Consider the following 17,531-nt stretch of genomic DNA (forward strand, 5'->3'; position numbering starts at 1 on the left):
CGGGAGCCACTGACTGAGGTCACCGGAGTGCATTCAGGCAGCGCAGCTCCGGAGACCTCCTTTACGGCAGTGCTGTACCGTGGGAATTTCTCACGATACAGCAGTGCCGTAAAGGAGCTAACCGGAGCAGCGCTGCCTGAACTCCACTGAACCCTTACGGCCCCGTCATTCTAGCGGCGGCAGCGGTTCAGAGCGGTCACATTCTATGTGGCTGCTCTGAACTGGAGATCTTCGTGGGACACTCGTGGACTACTACGGAGGGGTAAGGATAAGGTTGTGGTTTATTATTTTATATTTTATTACAGGAGATCGATGGCTTCGGGGAATTAGGTGTCTAGGTGAGTATAGGTGTAGTTTTTTATTTTTTACTTTATTTTAGGTGGCGATCGGCGGGGACAGGTAATGTATGAACTAATTTCTTTTAGGTAACCACTGGCCACCAATGACATGTATTTAAAATTTATTGGGGACACAGTAGGGCAATTTAAATAGCAGGATCAGGCTGATGGGAACTACTGCTCCCATCGAGCTGATCCTGCTGGCACGAGTGGACGGGGGACAGACATAGGCCGATGGGAGTAGTAGTGTCACATCGGCCTACAGTACAGACCAAAAGTTTGGACACACCTTCTCATTTAAAGATTTTTCAGTATTTTCATGACTATGAAAATTGTACATTCACACTGAAGGCATCAAAACTATGAATTAACACATGTGGAATTATATACTTAACAAAAAAGTGTGAAACAACTGAAAATATGTCTTATATTATAGGTTCTTCAAAGTAGCCACCTTTTGCCTTGATGACTGCTTTGCACACTCTTGGCATTCTCTTGATGAGCTTCAAGAGGTAGTCACCGGAAATGGTTTTCACTTCACAGGTGTGCCCTGTCAGGTTTAATAAGTGGGATTTCTTGCCTTATAAATGGGGTTGGGACCATCAGTTGTGTTGTGCAGAAGTCAGGTGGATACACAGCTGATAGTCCTACTGAATAGACTGTTAGAATTTGTATTATGGCAAGAAAAAACAGCTAAGTAAAGAAAAACGAGAGGCCATCATTACTTTAAGAAATGAAGGTCAGTCAGTCCGAAAAATTGGGAAAACTTTGAAAGTGTCCCCAAATGCAGTTGCAAAAAACATCAAGCGCTACAAAGAAACTGGCTCACATGAGGACCGCCCCAGGAAAGGAAGACCAAGAGTCACCTCTGCTTCTGAGGATAAGTTTATCCGAGTCACCAGCCTCAGAAATTACAGGTTAACAGCAGCTCAGATTAGAGACCAGGTCAATGCCACACAGAGTTCTAGCAGCAGACACATCTCTACAACAACTGTTAAGAGGAGACTTTGTGCAGCAGGCCTTCATGGTAAAATAGCTGCTAGGAAACCACTGCTAAGGACAGGCAACAAGCAGAAGAGACTTGTTTGGGCTAAAGAACACAAGGAATGGACATTAGACCAGTGGAAATCTGTGCTTTGTTCTGATGAGTCCAAATTTGAGATCTTTGGTTCCAACCACCGTGTCTTTGTGCGACGCAGAAAAGGTAAACGGATGGACTCTACATGCCTGGTTCCCACCGTGAAGCATGGAGGAGGAGGTGTTATGGTGTGGGGGTGCTTTGCCGGTGACACTGTTGGGGATTTATTCAAAATTGAAGGCATACTGAACCAGCATGGCTACCACAGCATCTTGCAGCGGCATGCTATTCCATCCGGTTTACGTTTATTTGGACCATCATTTATTTTTCAACAGGACAATGACCCCAAACACACCTCCAGGCTGTGTAAGGGCTATTTGACCAAGAAGGAGAGTGATGGGGTGCTACGCCAGATGACCTGGCCTCCACAGTCACCAGACCTGAACCCAATCGAGATGGTTTGGGGTGAGCTGGACTGCAGAGTGAAGGCAAAAGGGCCAACAAGTGCTAAGCATCTCTGGGAACTCCTTCAAGATTGTTGGAAGACCATTTCCGGTGACTACCTCTTGAAGCTCATCAAGAGAATGCCAAGAGTGTGCAAAGCAGTCATCAAAGCAAAAGGTGGCTACTTTAAAGAACCTAGAATATAAGACATATTTTCAGGCGTTTCACACTTTTTTTGTTAAGTATATAATTCCACATGTGTTATTTCATAGTTTTGATGCCTTCAGTGTGAATGTACAATTTTCATAGTCATGAAAATACAGAAAAATCTTAAAATGAGAAGTTGTGTCCAAACTTTTGGTCTGTACTGTATGTCTGCCTGCACGCACACACCCGCACACATCGCACAGACACCCCGCACACACACACCCCGCACACACACACCCCGCACACACACACCCCGAACACACACCCGCACACACACACACCCCGCACACACTAATCATGACGAGTCTGGGAGGTGAGGCTGACCTGTGCGGCCGTGGGAAAGTTCATGTGAGTTCATGCAGTCAAGCATGAACTCACATGAACCCTCTGAGGGCACCGCAGCTACTTCAAATGAACAGCTGATCGGCATCACCTGATACCTCAGCTGTTCATTTGAAATAACCGGCGGGAAAGCGCAGCACAGAACGGGAAAGCCGGCGGTGAAGTCTTTTCACTGCCGGCTTCCCCGCCCGGGTCCTTCGCTCCTTGGTGCTGCGCTCCCCGCCGGGTCCTAACTTACGATCGGGATGGGAGGTGGCGAGGGGAGCGGAGGATCGGGGTGGGAGGCTGCGGGGAAGCAGTATGGGGCTGCGTGATTGTTTAAAAGCCGGCGGCTTTTTACCGCGCGCCGGCTTTTAAACAATCAGGAGAATTCTCCCACGCTGGGATGGCATTCTGATGACAAGCTGGATCGCAGCTGAGCGCTGCCATCCAGCTTGTCATCCTTCACAGACACTGCAGAGCGCAGGCATTATGGGAACTTCCGATTCCGGTATTCGATATTATAAAAGTATCGGAATTAAGTATCGGAATTCCGATACAGTGAATATCGGCCGATACCCGATATTTCAGTATCGGAATGCTCAACACTACTCATCAGGCGAATCACTCTGGAACTGAAATCGGAACGCTCACTGACATTTCCCCTATCCGAAAGTCTGATAAACGCCCGAAAAATGACTAAGTCCAAAAAAAAATTTTTTTTAACTTTTTTCAATTTTACCCCTTTGGGATATATATTCTACCCACAAACATTTGGAACTCTCCTGGGGTACCCTCACACATCTTATTCCCTCATTTAGTGGATATTTTCACAAAAAAGTGACATTTTTAAAAATTCTGAAAATTGGCTGAAAATGACTAAATATCAAGGACTCATTGGGCGAATCACTCTGGAACTGAAATCGGAATGCTCACTGACATTTCCCCTATCTGAAAGTCTGATAAACTCCGAAAAATGGCCAAGTCCAAAAAAAAAGAATTTTTCAACTTTTTTCAATTTTACCCCCGTGGGATATATATTCTACCCACCCACATTTGGAACTCTCCTGGGGTACCCTCACACATATTATTCCCTCATTTAGTGGATAGTTTCACAAAAAAGTGAAATTTTCAAAGATTCTGAAAATTCACTGAAAACGATTAAATATCAAGGACTCATTGGGCGAGTCACTCTGGAACTGAAATCGGAACGCTCACTGACATTTCCCCTATCTGAAAGTCTGATAAACGCCGGAAAAGTGACTAAGTCCAAAAGAAATGTTTTTTTCAACTTTTTTCAATTTTACCCCCCTGGGATATATATTCTACCCACACACATTTGGAACTCTCCTGGGTTACCCTCAAACATATTATTCCCTCATTTAGTGGATATTTTCACAAAAAAGTGAAATTTTCAAAAATCCAGAAAATTGGCTGAAAGCGACTAAATATCAAGGACTCATTGGGCGAATCGCTCTGGAACTGAAATCGGAACGCTCACTGACATTTCCCCTTTCTGAAAGTCTGATAAACGCCGGAAAAATGACTAAGTCCAAAAAAAAAAATGTTTCAACTTTTTTCAATTTTACCTCCGTGGGATATATATTCTACCCAAACACATTTGGAACTCTCCTGGGGTACCCTCACACATATTATTCCCTCATTTAGTGGATATTTTCACAAAAAAGTGAAATTTTCAAAAATTCAGAAAGTTGTCTGAAAACGACTAAATATCAAGGACTCATCAGGCGAATCGATCTGAAACTGAAATCGGAATGCTCACTGACATTTCCCCTTTCTGAAAGTCTGATAAACGCCGGAAAAATGACTAAGTCCAAAAAAAAAAATGTTTCAACTTTTTTCAATTTTACCTCCGTGGGATATATATTCTACCCAAACACATTTGGAACTCTCCTGGGGTACCCTCACACATATTATTCCCTCATTTAGTGGATATTTTCACAAAAATGTGAAATTTTCAAAAATTCAGAAAGTTGTCTGAAAACGACTAAATATCAAGGACTCATCAGGCGAATCACTCTGGAACTGAAATCGGAACGCTCACTGACATTTCCCCTATCCGAAAGTCTGATAAACGCCGGAAAAGTGACTAAGTCCAAAAATAATTTTTTTTTAAACTTGTTTCAATTTTACCCCCGTGGGATATATATTCTACCCACAAACATTTGGAACTCTCCTGGGGTACCCTCACACATATTATTCCCTCATTTAGTGGATATTTTCACAAAAAAGTGACATTTTTAAAAATACAGAAAATTGGCTGAAAACGACTAAATATCAAGGACTCATTGGGCTAATCGCTCTGGAACTGAAATCGGAACGCTCACTGACATTTCCCCTCTCTGAAAGTCTGATAAACGCCCGAAAAATGACTAAGTCCAAAAAAAAAATTTTTTTCAACTTTTTTCAATTTTATCCCTTTGGGATATATATTCTACCCACACACATTTGGAACTCTCCTGGGGTACCCTCACACATCTTATTCCCTCATTTAGTGGATATTTTCACAAAAAAGTGAAATTTTCAAAAATTCTGAAAATTCGCTGAAAACGACTAAATATCAAGGAATCATCAGGCTAGTCACTCTGGAACTGAAATCGGAACGCTCACTGACATTTCCCCTATCTGAAAGTCTGATAAACGCAGGAAAAATGACTAAGTCCAAAAAAAAATTTTTTCAACCTTTTTCAATTTTACCCCCGTGGGATATATATTCTACCCACACACATTTGGAACTTTCCTGGGGTACCCTCACACATCTTATTCCCTCATTTAGTGGATATTTTCACAAAAAAGTGAAATTTTAAAAAATTCAGAAAATTCGCTGAAAACGACTAAATATCAAGGACTCATCAGGCGAATCACTCTGGAACTGAAATCGGAATGCTCACTGACATTTCCCCTATCCGAAAGTCTGATAAACGCCAGAAAAATGACTAAGTCCAAAAAAAAAGAATTTTTAAACTTTTTTCAATTTTACCCCCGTGGGATATATATTCTACCCACCCACATTTGGAACTCTCCTGGGGTACCCTTACACATATTATTCCCTCATTTAGTGGATATTTTCACAAAAAAGTGAAATTTTCAAAAATTCAGAAAGTTGTCTGAAAACGACTAAATATGAAGGACTCATCAGGCGAATCGATCTGGAACTGAAATCGGAATGGTCACTGACATTTCCCCTATCCGAAAGTCTGATAAACGGCGGAAAAGTGACTAAGTCCAAAAGAAATTTTTTTTTCAACTTTTTTCAATTTTACCCCCCTGGGATATATATTCTACCCACACACATTTGGAACTCTCCTGGGGTACCCTCACACATATTATTCCCTCATTTAGTGGATATTTTCACAAAAAGTGAAATTTTCAAAAATTCTGAAAATTCGCTGAAAACGACTAAATATCAAGGACTCATCAGGCGAGTCGCTCTGAAACTGAAATCGGAACGCTCACTGACATTTCCCGTATCCCTAAGTCTGCTAAACGCCGGAAAAATGACTAAGTCCAAAAGAAAAATTTCTTTCAACTTTTTTCAATTTTACCCCCGTGGGATATATATTCTACCCACACACATTTGGAACTCTCCTGGGGTACCCTCACACATATTATTCCCTCATTTAGAGGATATTTTCACAAAAAAGTGAAATTTTCAAAAATTCAGAAAATTGGCCAAAAACGACTAAATATCAAGGACTCATTGGGCGAATCGCTCTGGAACTGACAATGGAACGCTCACTGACATATCCCCTATCTGAAAGTCTGATAAACGCAGGAAAAATGACTCAATCCAAAACAATATTTTTTTCAACTTTTTTCAATTTTACCCCCGTGGGATATGTATTCTCCCCACACACATTTGGAACTCTCCTGGGGAACCCTCACACATATTATTCCCTCATTTAGTGGATATTTTCACAAAAAAGTGAAATTTTCAAAAATTCTGAAAATTCGCTGAAAACTACTAAATATCAAGGACTCATCAGGCTAATCGCACTGGAGCTGAAATCGGAATGCTCACTGACATTTCCCCTATCCGAAAGTCTGATAAATGCCGGAAAAATGACTAAGTCCAAAAGAAAATTTTTTTTCAACTTTTTTCAGTTTTATCCCTGTGGGATATATATTCTACCCACACACATTTGGAACTCTCCTGGGGTACCCTCACACATATTATTCCCTCATTTAGTGGATATTTTCACAAAAAAGTGAAATTTTCAAAAATTCAGAAAATTGATGAAAACTACTAAATATCAAGGACTCATTGGGCGACTCGCTCTGGAACTGAAATCAGAACGCTCATTGACATTTCCCCTATCTGAAAGTCTGATAAATGCAGGAAAAATGACTAATTCCAAAAAAAAAATTTTTTCAACTTTTTTCAATTTTACCCCCGTGGGATATATATTCTACCCACACACATTTGGAACTGGGTACCCTCACACATATTATACCCTCATTTAGTGGATATTTTCACAAAAAAGTGACATTTTTAAAAATTCTGAAAATTGGCTGAAAACGACTAAATATCAAGGACTCATTGGGCGAATCGCTCTGGAACTGAAAACGGAACGCTCACTGACATTTCCCCTATCTGAAAGTCTGATAAACGCTGGAAAAATCAATAAGTCCAAAAAAAAAAATTTTTCAACTTTTTTCAATTTTACCTCCTTGGGATATATATTCTACGCACACACATTTGGAACTCTCCTGGGATACCCTCACACATATTATTCCCTCATTTTGTGGATATTTTCACAAAAAAGTGAAATTTTCAAAAATTCAGAAAATTCGCTGAAAACGACTAAATATCATGGATTCATCAGGCGAATCGCTCTGGAACTGAAATCGGAATGCTCAATGACATTTCCCCTATCCGAAAGTCTGAAAAAACGCCAGAAAAATGAGTAAGTCCAAAAGAAAAATTTCTTTCAACTTTTTTCAATTTTACCCCCGTGGGATATATATTCTACCCTCACACATTGGGCACTCTCCTGGGGTACCCTCACACATATTATTCCCTCATTTAGTGGATATTTTCACAAAAAAGTGAAATTTTCAAAAATTCAGAAAATTCGCTGAAAACGACTAAATATCAAGGACTCATTGGGCGAATCGCTCTGGAACTGAAATCGGAACGCTCACTGACATTTCCCCTATCTGAAAGTCTGATAAACGCCGGAAAAATGACTAAGTCCAAAAAAAAAAATGTTCTCAACTTTTTTCAATTTTACCCCCGTGGGATATATATTCTACCCACACACATTTGGAACTCTCCTGGGGTACCCTCACACATATTATTCCCTCATTTACTGGATATTTTCACAAAAAAGTGAAATTTTCAAAAATTCAGAAAATTGTCTGAAAATGACTAAATATCAAGGACTCAATGGGCGAATCGCTCTGGTGCTGAAATCGGAACGCTCACTGACATTTCCCCTCTCTGAAAGTCTGATAAACGCCGGAAAAAAGACTAAGTCCGAAAAAAAAATTTTCAACTTTTTTCAATTTTACCCCCGTGGGATATATATTCTACCCACACACATTTGGAACTCTCCTGGGTTAGCCTCACACATATTATTCCCTCATTTAGTGGATATTTTCACAAAAAAGTGAAATTTTCAAAAATTCAGAAAATTGGCTGAAAACGACTAAATATCAAGGACTCATCAGGCGAATCGATCTGGAACTGAAATCGGAATGCTCACTGACATTTCCCCTATCCGAAAGTCTGATAAACGCCGGAAAAATGACTAAGTCCAAAAGAAAATTTTTTTTCAACTTTTTTCAATTTTACCCCCGTGGGATATATATTCTACCCACACACATTTGGAACTCTCCTGGGGTACCCTCAGACATATTATTCCCTCATTTAGTGGATATCTTCACAAAAAAGTGAAATTTTCAAAAATTCAGAAAATTCACTGAAAACGACTAAATATCAAGGACTCATCAGGCGAATCGCTCTGGAACTGAAATCGGAATGCTCACTGACATTTCCCCTATCCAAAAGTCTGAAAAAATGCCGGAAAAATGACTAAGTCCAAAAGAAAATTTTTTTTCAACTTTTGTCAATTTTACCCTCGTGGGATATATATTCTACCCACACACATTTGGAACTATCCTCTGGTACCCTCACACATATTATTCCCTCATTTAGTGGATATTTTCACAAAAAAGTGAAATTTTCAAAAATTCAGAAAATTACCTGAAAACAACGAAATATCAACGACTCATCCGGAAAATCGCTCTGGAACTGAAATCGGAACGCTCACTGACATTTGCCCCATCTGAAAGTCTGGTAAACACCGGAAAAATGGCCAAGTCCAAAAAAAAAGAATTTTTCAACTTTTTTCAATTATACCCCCGTGTGATATATATTCTACCCACCCACATTTGGAACTCTCCTGGGGTACCCTCACACATATTATACCCTCATTTAGTGGATATTTTCACAAAAAAGTGAAATTTTAAAAAATTCAGAAAATTGGCCAAAAACGACTAAATATCAAGGACTCATTGGGCGAATCGCTGTGGAACTGACATTGGAACGCTCACTGACATATCCCCTATCTGAAAGTCTGATAAACGCCGGAAAAATGACTAAATCCCCAAAAAAAATTTTTTCAACTTTTTTCAATTTTACCCCCGTGGGATATGTATTCTACCCACACACATTTGGAACTCTCCTGGGGTACCCTCACACATACTATTCCCTCATTTAGTGGATATTTTCACAAAAAGTGAAATTTTCAAAAATTCTGAACATTCGCTGAAAACGACTAAATATCAACGACTCATCAGGTGAGTCGCTCTGGAATTGAAATCGGAACGCTCACTGACATTTCCCCTATCTGAAAGTATGATAAACGCCGGAAAAATGACTAAATCCCCCCCAAAAAAATTTTCAACTTTTTTCAATTTTACCCCCGTGGGATATGTATTCTACCCACACACATTTGGAACTCTCCTGGGGTACCGTCACACATATTATTTCCTCATTTATTGGATATTTTCACAAAAAAGTGCCATTTTTAAAAATTCTGAAAATTGGCTGAAAATGACTAAATATCAAGGACTCATTGGGCGAATAGCTCTGGAACTGAAATCGGAATGCTCACTGACATTTCCCCTATCCGAAAGTCTGATAAACGCCGGAATAATGACTAAGTCCAAAAGAAAAATTTTTTTCAACTTTTCTCAATTTTACTCCCATGGGATATATATTCTACCCACACACATTTGGAACTCTCCTGGGGTACCCTCACACATATTATACCCTCATTTAGTGGATATTTTCACAAAAAAAGTGAGATTTTCAAAAATTCAGAAAATTGCCTGAAAACGACGAAATATCAAGGACTCATTGGGCGAATCGCTCTGGAACTGACATTGGAACGCTCACTGACATATCCCCTATCTGAAAGTCTGATAAACGCCGGAAAAATGACTAAATCCAAAACAAAATTTTTTTCAACTTTTTTCAATTTTACCCCCGTGGGATATGTATTCTACCCACACACATTTGGAACTCTCCTGGGGTACCCTCACACATATTATTCCCTCATTTAGTGGATATTTTCACAAAAAAGTGAAATTTTCAAAAATTCAGAAAATTGACTGAAAACGACTAAATATCAAGGACTCATTGGGCGAGTCGCTCTGGAACTGAAATCGGAAAGCTCACTGACATTTCTCCTATCTGAAAGTCTGATAAACGCAGGAAAAATGACTAATTCCAAAAAAAAAATGTTCAACTTTTTTCAATTTTACCCCCGTGGGATATATATTCTACCCACACACATTTGGAACTCTCCTGGGGCACCCTCACACATATTATTCCCTCATTTAGTGGATATTTTCACAAAAAAGTGAAATTTTCAAAAATTCAGAAAATTGACTGAAAACGACTAAATATCAAGGAGTCATTGGGCGAGTCGCTCTGGAACTGAAATCGGAATGCTCACTGATATTTCCCCTATCTGAAAGTCTGATAAACGCCGGAAAAATGACTAAGTCTGAAAAAAAAAATTTTTCAACTTTTTTCAATTTTACCCCCGTGGGATATATATTCTACCCACACACATTTGGAACTCTCCTGGGGTACCCTCACACATATTATTCCCTCATTTAGTGGAGATTTTCACAAAAAAGTGACATTTTTAAAAATTCTGAAAATTGGCTGAAAACGAATAAATATCAAGGACTCATTGGGCGAATCGCTCTGAACTGAAATCGGAACGCTCAATGACATTTCCCCTATCTGAAAGTCTGATAAACACCGGAAAAATGGCCAAGTCCAAAAAAAAAGAATTTTTCAACTTTTTTCAATTTTACCCCCGTGGGATATATATTCTACCCACACACATTTGGAACTCTCCTGGGGTACCCTCACACATAGTATTCCCTCATTTTGTGGATATTTTCACAAAAAAGTGAAATTTTCAAAAATTCAAAAAATTGCCTGAAAACAACGAAATTTCAAGGACTCATCCGGCGAATCGCTCTGGAACTGAAATCGGAACGCTCACTGACATTTGCCCCATCTGATAGTCTGGTAAACGCCGGAAAAATGACCAAGTACAAAAAAAAATTTTTTTCAACTTTTTTCAATTTTACCCCCTTGGGATATATATTCTACCCACACACATTTGGAACTCTCCTGGGGTACCCTCACACATATTATACCCTCATTTAGTGGATATTTTCACAAAAAAGTGAAATTTTAAAAAATTCAGAAAATTGGCCAAAAACGACTAAATATCAAGGACTCATTGGGCGAATCGCTGTGGAACTGACATTGGAACGCTCACTGACATATCCCCTATCTGAAAGTCTGATAAACGCCGGAAAAATGACTAAATCCCCAAAAAAAATTTTTTCAACTTTTTTCAATTTTACCCCCGTGGGATATGTATTCTACCCACACACATTTGGAACTCTCCTGGGGTACCCTCACACATACTATTCCCTCATTTAGTGGATATTTTCACAAAAAGTGAAATTTTCAAAAATTCTGAACATTCGCTGAAAACGACTAAATATCAACGACTCATCAGGTGAGTCGCTCTGGAATTGAAATCGGAACGCTCACTGACATTTCCCCTATCTGAAAGTATGATAAACGCCGGAAAAATGACTAAATCCCCCCCAAAAAAATTTTCAACTTTTTTCAATTTTACCCCCGTGGGATATGTATTCTACCCACACACATTTGGAACTCTCCTGGGGTACCGTCACACATATTATTTCCTCATTTATTGGATATTTTCACAAAAAAGTGCCATTTTTAAAAATTCTGAAAATTGGCTGAAAATGACTAAATATCAAGGACTCATTGGGCGAATAGCTCTGGAACTGAAATCGGAATGCTCACTGACATTTCCCCTATCCGAAAGTCTGATAAACGCCGGAATAATGACTAAGTCCAAAAGAAAAATTTTTTTCAACTTTTCTCAATTTTACTCCCATGGGATATATATTCTACCCACACACATTTGGAACTCTCCTGGGGTACCCTCACACATATTATACCCTCATTTAGTGGATATTTTCACAAAAAAAGTGAGATTTTCAAAAATTCAGAAAATTGCCTGAAAACGACGAAATATCAAGGACTCATTGGGCGAATCGCTCTGGAACTGACATTGGAACGCTCACTGACATATCCCCTATCTGAAAGTCTGATAAACGCCGGAAAAATGACTAAATCCAAAACAAAATTTTTTTCAACTTTTTTCAATTTTACCCCCGTGGGATATGTATTCTACCCACACACATTTGGAACTCTCCTGGGGTACCCTCACACATATTATTCCCTCATTTAGTGGATATTTTCACAAAAAAGTGAAATTTTCAAAAATTCAGAAAATTGACTGAAAACGACTAAATATCAAGGACTCATTGGGCGAGTCGCTCTGGAACTGAAATCGGAAAGCTCACTGACATTTCTCCTATCTGAAAGTCTGATAAACGCAGGAAAAATGACTAATTCCAAAAAAAAAATGTTCAACTTTTTTCAATTTTACCCCCGTGGGATATATATTCTACCCACACACATTTGGAACTCTCCTGGGGCACCCTCACACATATTATTCCCTCATTTAGTGGATATTTTCACAAAAAAGTGAAATTTTCAAAAATTCAGAAAATTGACTGAAAACGACTAAATATCAAGGAGTCATTGGGCGAGTCGCTCTGGAACTGAAATCGGAATGCTCACTGATATTTCCCCTATCTGAAAGTCTGATAAACGCCGGAAAAATGACTAAGTCTGAAAAAAAAAATTTTTCAACTTTTTTCAATTTTACCCCCGTGGGATATATATTCTACCCACACACATTTGGAACTCTCCTGGGGTACCCTCACACATATTATTCCCTCATTTAGTGGAGATTTTCACAAAAAAGTGACATTTTTAAAAATTCTGAAAATTGGCTGAAAACGAATAAATATCAAGGACTCATTGGGCGAATCGCTCTGAACTGAAATCGGAACGCTCAATGACATTTCCCCTATCTGAAAGTCTGATAAACACCGGAAAAATGGCCAAGTCCAAAAAAAAAGAATTTTTCAACTTTTTTCAATTTTACCCCCGTGGGATATATATTCTACCCACACACATTTGGAACTCTCCTGGGGTACCCTCACACATAGTATTCCCTCATTTTGTGGATATTTTCACAAAAAAGTGAAATTTTCAAAAATTCAAAAAATTGCCTGAAAACAACGAAATTTCAAGGACTCATCCGGCGAATCGCTCTGGAACTGAAATCGGAACGCTCACTGACATTTGCCCCATCTGATAGTCTGGTAAACGCCGGAAAAATGACCAAGTACAAAAAAAAATTTTTTTCAACTTTTTTCAATTTTACCCCCTTGGGATATATATTCTACCCACACACATTTGGAACTCTCCTGGGGTACCCTCACACATATTATTCCCTCATTTAGTGGATATTTTCACAAAAAAGTGAAATTTTCAAAAATCCAGAAAATTGCCTGAAAACGACTAAATATCAAGGACTCATTGGGCGAATCACTCTGGAACTGAAATCGGAACGCTCACTGACATTTTCCCTATCTGAAAGTCTGATAAACGCCGGAAATATTACTAAGTCAAAAAAAAAATTTTTTTCAACTTTTTTCAATTTTACACCGTGGGATATATATTCTACCCACACACATTTGGAACTATCCTCTGGTACCCTCACACATATTATTCCCTCATTTAGTGGATATTTTCACAAAAAAGTGAAATTTTCAAAAATTCTGAAAATTACCTGAAAACAATGAAATATCAACGACTCATCCGGCGAATCGCTCTGGAACTGAAATCGGAACGCTCACTGACATTTGCCCCATCTGAAAGTCTGGTAAACACCGGAAAAATTACTAAGTCCAAAAAAAAATTTTTTCAACTTTTTTAAATTTTACCCCCGTGGGATATATATTCTACCCACACACATTTGGAACTCTCCTGGGGTACCCTCACACATATTATTCCCTCATTTAGTGGATATTTTCTCAAAAAAGTGACATTTTTAAAAATTCAGAAAATTGGCTGAAAATGACTAAATATCAAGGACTCATTGGGCGAATCGCTCTGGAACTGAAATCGGAACGCTCACTGACATTTCCCCTTTCTGAAAGTCTGATAAACACCGGAAAAATGGCCAAGTCCAAAAAAAAAGAATTTTTCAACTTTTTTCAATTATACCCCCGTGTGATATATATTCTACCCACCCACATTTGGAACTCTCCTGGGGTACCCTCACACATATTATACCCTCATTTAGTGGATATTTTCACAAAAAAGTGAAATTTTAAAAAATTCAGAAAATTGGCCAAAAACGACTAAATATCAAGGACTCATTGGGCGAATCGCTGTGGAACTGACATTGGAATGCTCACTGACATATCCCCTATCTGAAAGTCTGATAAACGCCGGAAAAATGACTAAATCCCCCAAAAAAATTTTTTCAACTTTTTTCAGTTTTACCCCCGTGGGATATGTATTCTACCCACACACATTTGGAACTGTCCTGGGGTACTCTCACACATACTATTCCCTCATTTAGTGGATATTTTCACAAAAAGTGAACTTTTCAAAAATTCTGAAAATTCGCTGAAAACGACTAAATATCAAGGACTCATCAGGTGAGTCGCTCTGGAACTGAAATCGGAACGCTCACTGACATTTCCCCTATCTGAAAGTCTGATAAACGCCGGAAAAATGACTAAATCCCCCCCCAAAAAAATTTTTCAACTTTTTTCAATTTTACCCCCGTGGGATATGTATTCTACCCACACACATTTGGAACTCTCCTGGGGTACCCTCACACATATTATTCCCTCATTTATTGGATATTTTCACAAAAAAGTGCCATTTTTAAAAATTCTGAAAATTGGCTGAAAATGACTAAATATCAAGGACTCATTGGGCGAATCACTCTGGAACTGAAATCGGAATGCTCACTGACATTTCCCCTATCCGAAAGTCTGATAAACGCCGGAAAAATAACTAAGTCCAAAAGAAAATTTTTTTTCAACTTTTTTCAATTTTACCCCCGTGGGATATATATTCTACCCACACACATTTGGAACTCTCCTGGCTTACCCTCACACATATTATTCCCTCATTTAGAGGATAATTTCACAAAAAAGTGAAATTTTCAAAAATTCAGAAAATTGCCTGAAAATGACGAAATATCAAGGACTCATTGGGCGAATCACTCTGGAACTGAAATCGGAATGCTCACTGACATTTCCCCTATCCGAAAGTCTGATAAACGCCGGAAAAATGACTAAGTCCAAAAGAAATTTTTTTTTCAACTTTTCTCAATTTTACTCCCATGGGATATATATTCTACCCACACACATTTGGAACTCTCCTGGGGTACAGTCACACATATTATACCCTCATTTAGTGGATATTTTCACAAAAAAAGTGAAATTTTCAAAAATTCAGAAAATTGCCTGAAAACGACGAAATATCAAGGACTCATCAGGCGAATCGCTCTGGAGCTGAAATCGGAATGCTCACTGACATTTCCCCTATCCGAAAGTCTGATAAACCCCGGAAAAATGACTAAGTCCAAAAAAAATTTTTTTTTCAACTTTTTTCAATTTTATCCCCGTGGGATATATATTCTACTCACACACATTTGGAACTCTCCTGGGGTACCCTCACACATATTATTCCCTCATTTAGTGGATATTTTCACAAAAAAGTGAAATTTTCAAAAATTCAGAAAATTGACTGAAAACGACTAAATATCAAGGACTCATTGGGCGAATCGTTCTGGAACTGAAATCGGAATGCTCACTGACATTTCCCCTATCCGAAAGTCTGATAAACGCCGGAAAAATGACTAAGTCCAAAAGAAAAATTTTTTTCAACTATTTTCAATTTTACCCCCGTGGGATATATATTCTACCCACACACATTTGGAACTCTCCTGGGGTACCCTCACACATATTATACCCTCATTTAGTGGATATTTTCACAATAAAAGTGAAATTTTCAAAAATTCAGAAAGTTGGCCAAAAACGACTAAATATCAAGGACTCATTGGGCAAATCGCTTTGGAACTGACATTGGAACACTCACTGACATTTCCCCTATCTGAAAGTCTGATAAACGCCGGAAAAATGACTAAGTCCAAAAAAAAATTTTTTTTAACTTTTTTCAATTTTACCCCCGTGGGATATATATTCTACCCACACACATTTGCAACTCTCCTGGGGTACCCTCACAAATATTATTCCCTCATTTAGTGGATATTTTCACAAAAAAGTGAAATTTTCAAAAATTCAGAAAATTGGCCAAAAACGACTAAATATCAAGGACTCATTGGGCGAATCGCTCTGGAACTGAAATCGGAACGCTCACTGACATTTCCCCTATCTGAAAGTCTGATAAACGCCGGAAAAATGACTAAATCCCCCCCAAAAAAATTGTTCAACTTTTTTCAATTTTACCCCCGTGGGATATGTATTCTACCCACACACATTTGGAACTCTCCTGGGGTACCCTCACACATATTATTCCCTCATTTATTGGATATTTTCACAAAAAAGTGCCATTTTTAAAAATTCTGAAAATTGGCTGAAAATGACTAAATATCAAGGACTCATTGGGCGAATAGCTCTGGAACTGAAATCGGAATGCTCACTGACATTTCCCCTATCCGAAAGTCTGATAAAGGCCGGAAAAATAACTAAGTCCAAAAGAAAATTTTTATTCAACTTTTTTCAATTTTACCCCCATGGGATATATATTCTACCCACACACATTTGGAACTCTCCTGGCTTACCCTCACACATATTATTCCCTCATTTAGAGGATAATTTCACAAAAAAGTGAAATTTTCAAAAATTCAGAAAATTGCCTGAAAATGACGAAATATCAAGGACTCATTGGGCGAATCACTCTGGAACTGAAATCGGAATGCTCACTGACATTTCCCCTATCCGAAAGTCTGATAAACGCCGGAAAAATGACTAAGTCCAAAAGAAATTTTTTTTTCAACTTTTCTCAATTTTACTCCCATGGGATATATATTCTACCCACACACATTTGGAACTCTCCTGGGGTACCCTCACACATATTATACCCTCATTTAGTGGATATTTTCACAAAAAAAGTGAAATTTTCAAAAATTCAGAAAATTGCCTGAAAACGACGAAATATCAAGGACTCAATGGGCGAATCGCTCTGGAACTGACATTGGAACTCTCACTGACATATCCCCTATCTGAAAGTCTGATAAACGCCGGAAAAATGACTAAGTCCAAAAAAAAATTTTTTTCGACTTTTTTCAATTTTACCCCCGTGGGATATATATTCTACCCACACACATTTGGAACTCTCCTGGGGTACCCTCACAAATATTATTCCCTCATTTAGTGGATATTTTCACAAAAAAGTGAAATTTTCAAAAATTCAGAAAATTGGCCAAAAACGACTAAATATCAAGGACTCATTGGGCGAATCGCTCTGGAACTGAAATCGGAACGCTCACTGACATTTCCCCTATCTGAAAGTCTGATAGACGCCGGAAAAATGACTAAATCCCCCCCCAAAAAAATTTTTCAACTTTTTTCAATTTTACCCCCGT

Source organism: Phyllobates terribilis, unplaced genomic scaffold (assembly GCF_046119375.1).
Source record: "Phyllobates terribilis strain yellow unplaced genomic scaffold, ASM4611937v1 Scaffold_118__1_contigs__length_5260490, whole genome shotgun sequence".
Classification (NCBI taxonomy): Eukaryota; Metazoa; Chordata; class Amphibia; order Anura; family Dendrobatidae; genus Phyllobates; species Phyllobates terribilis.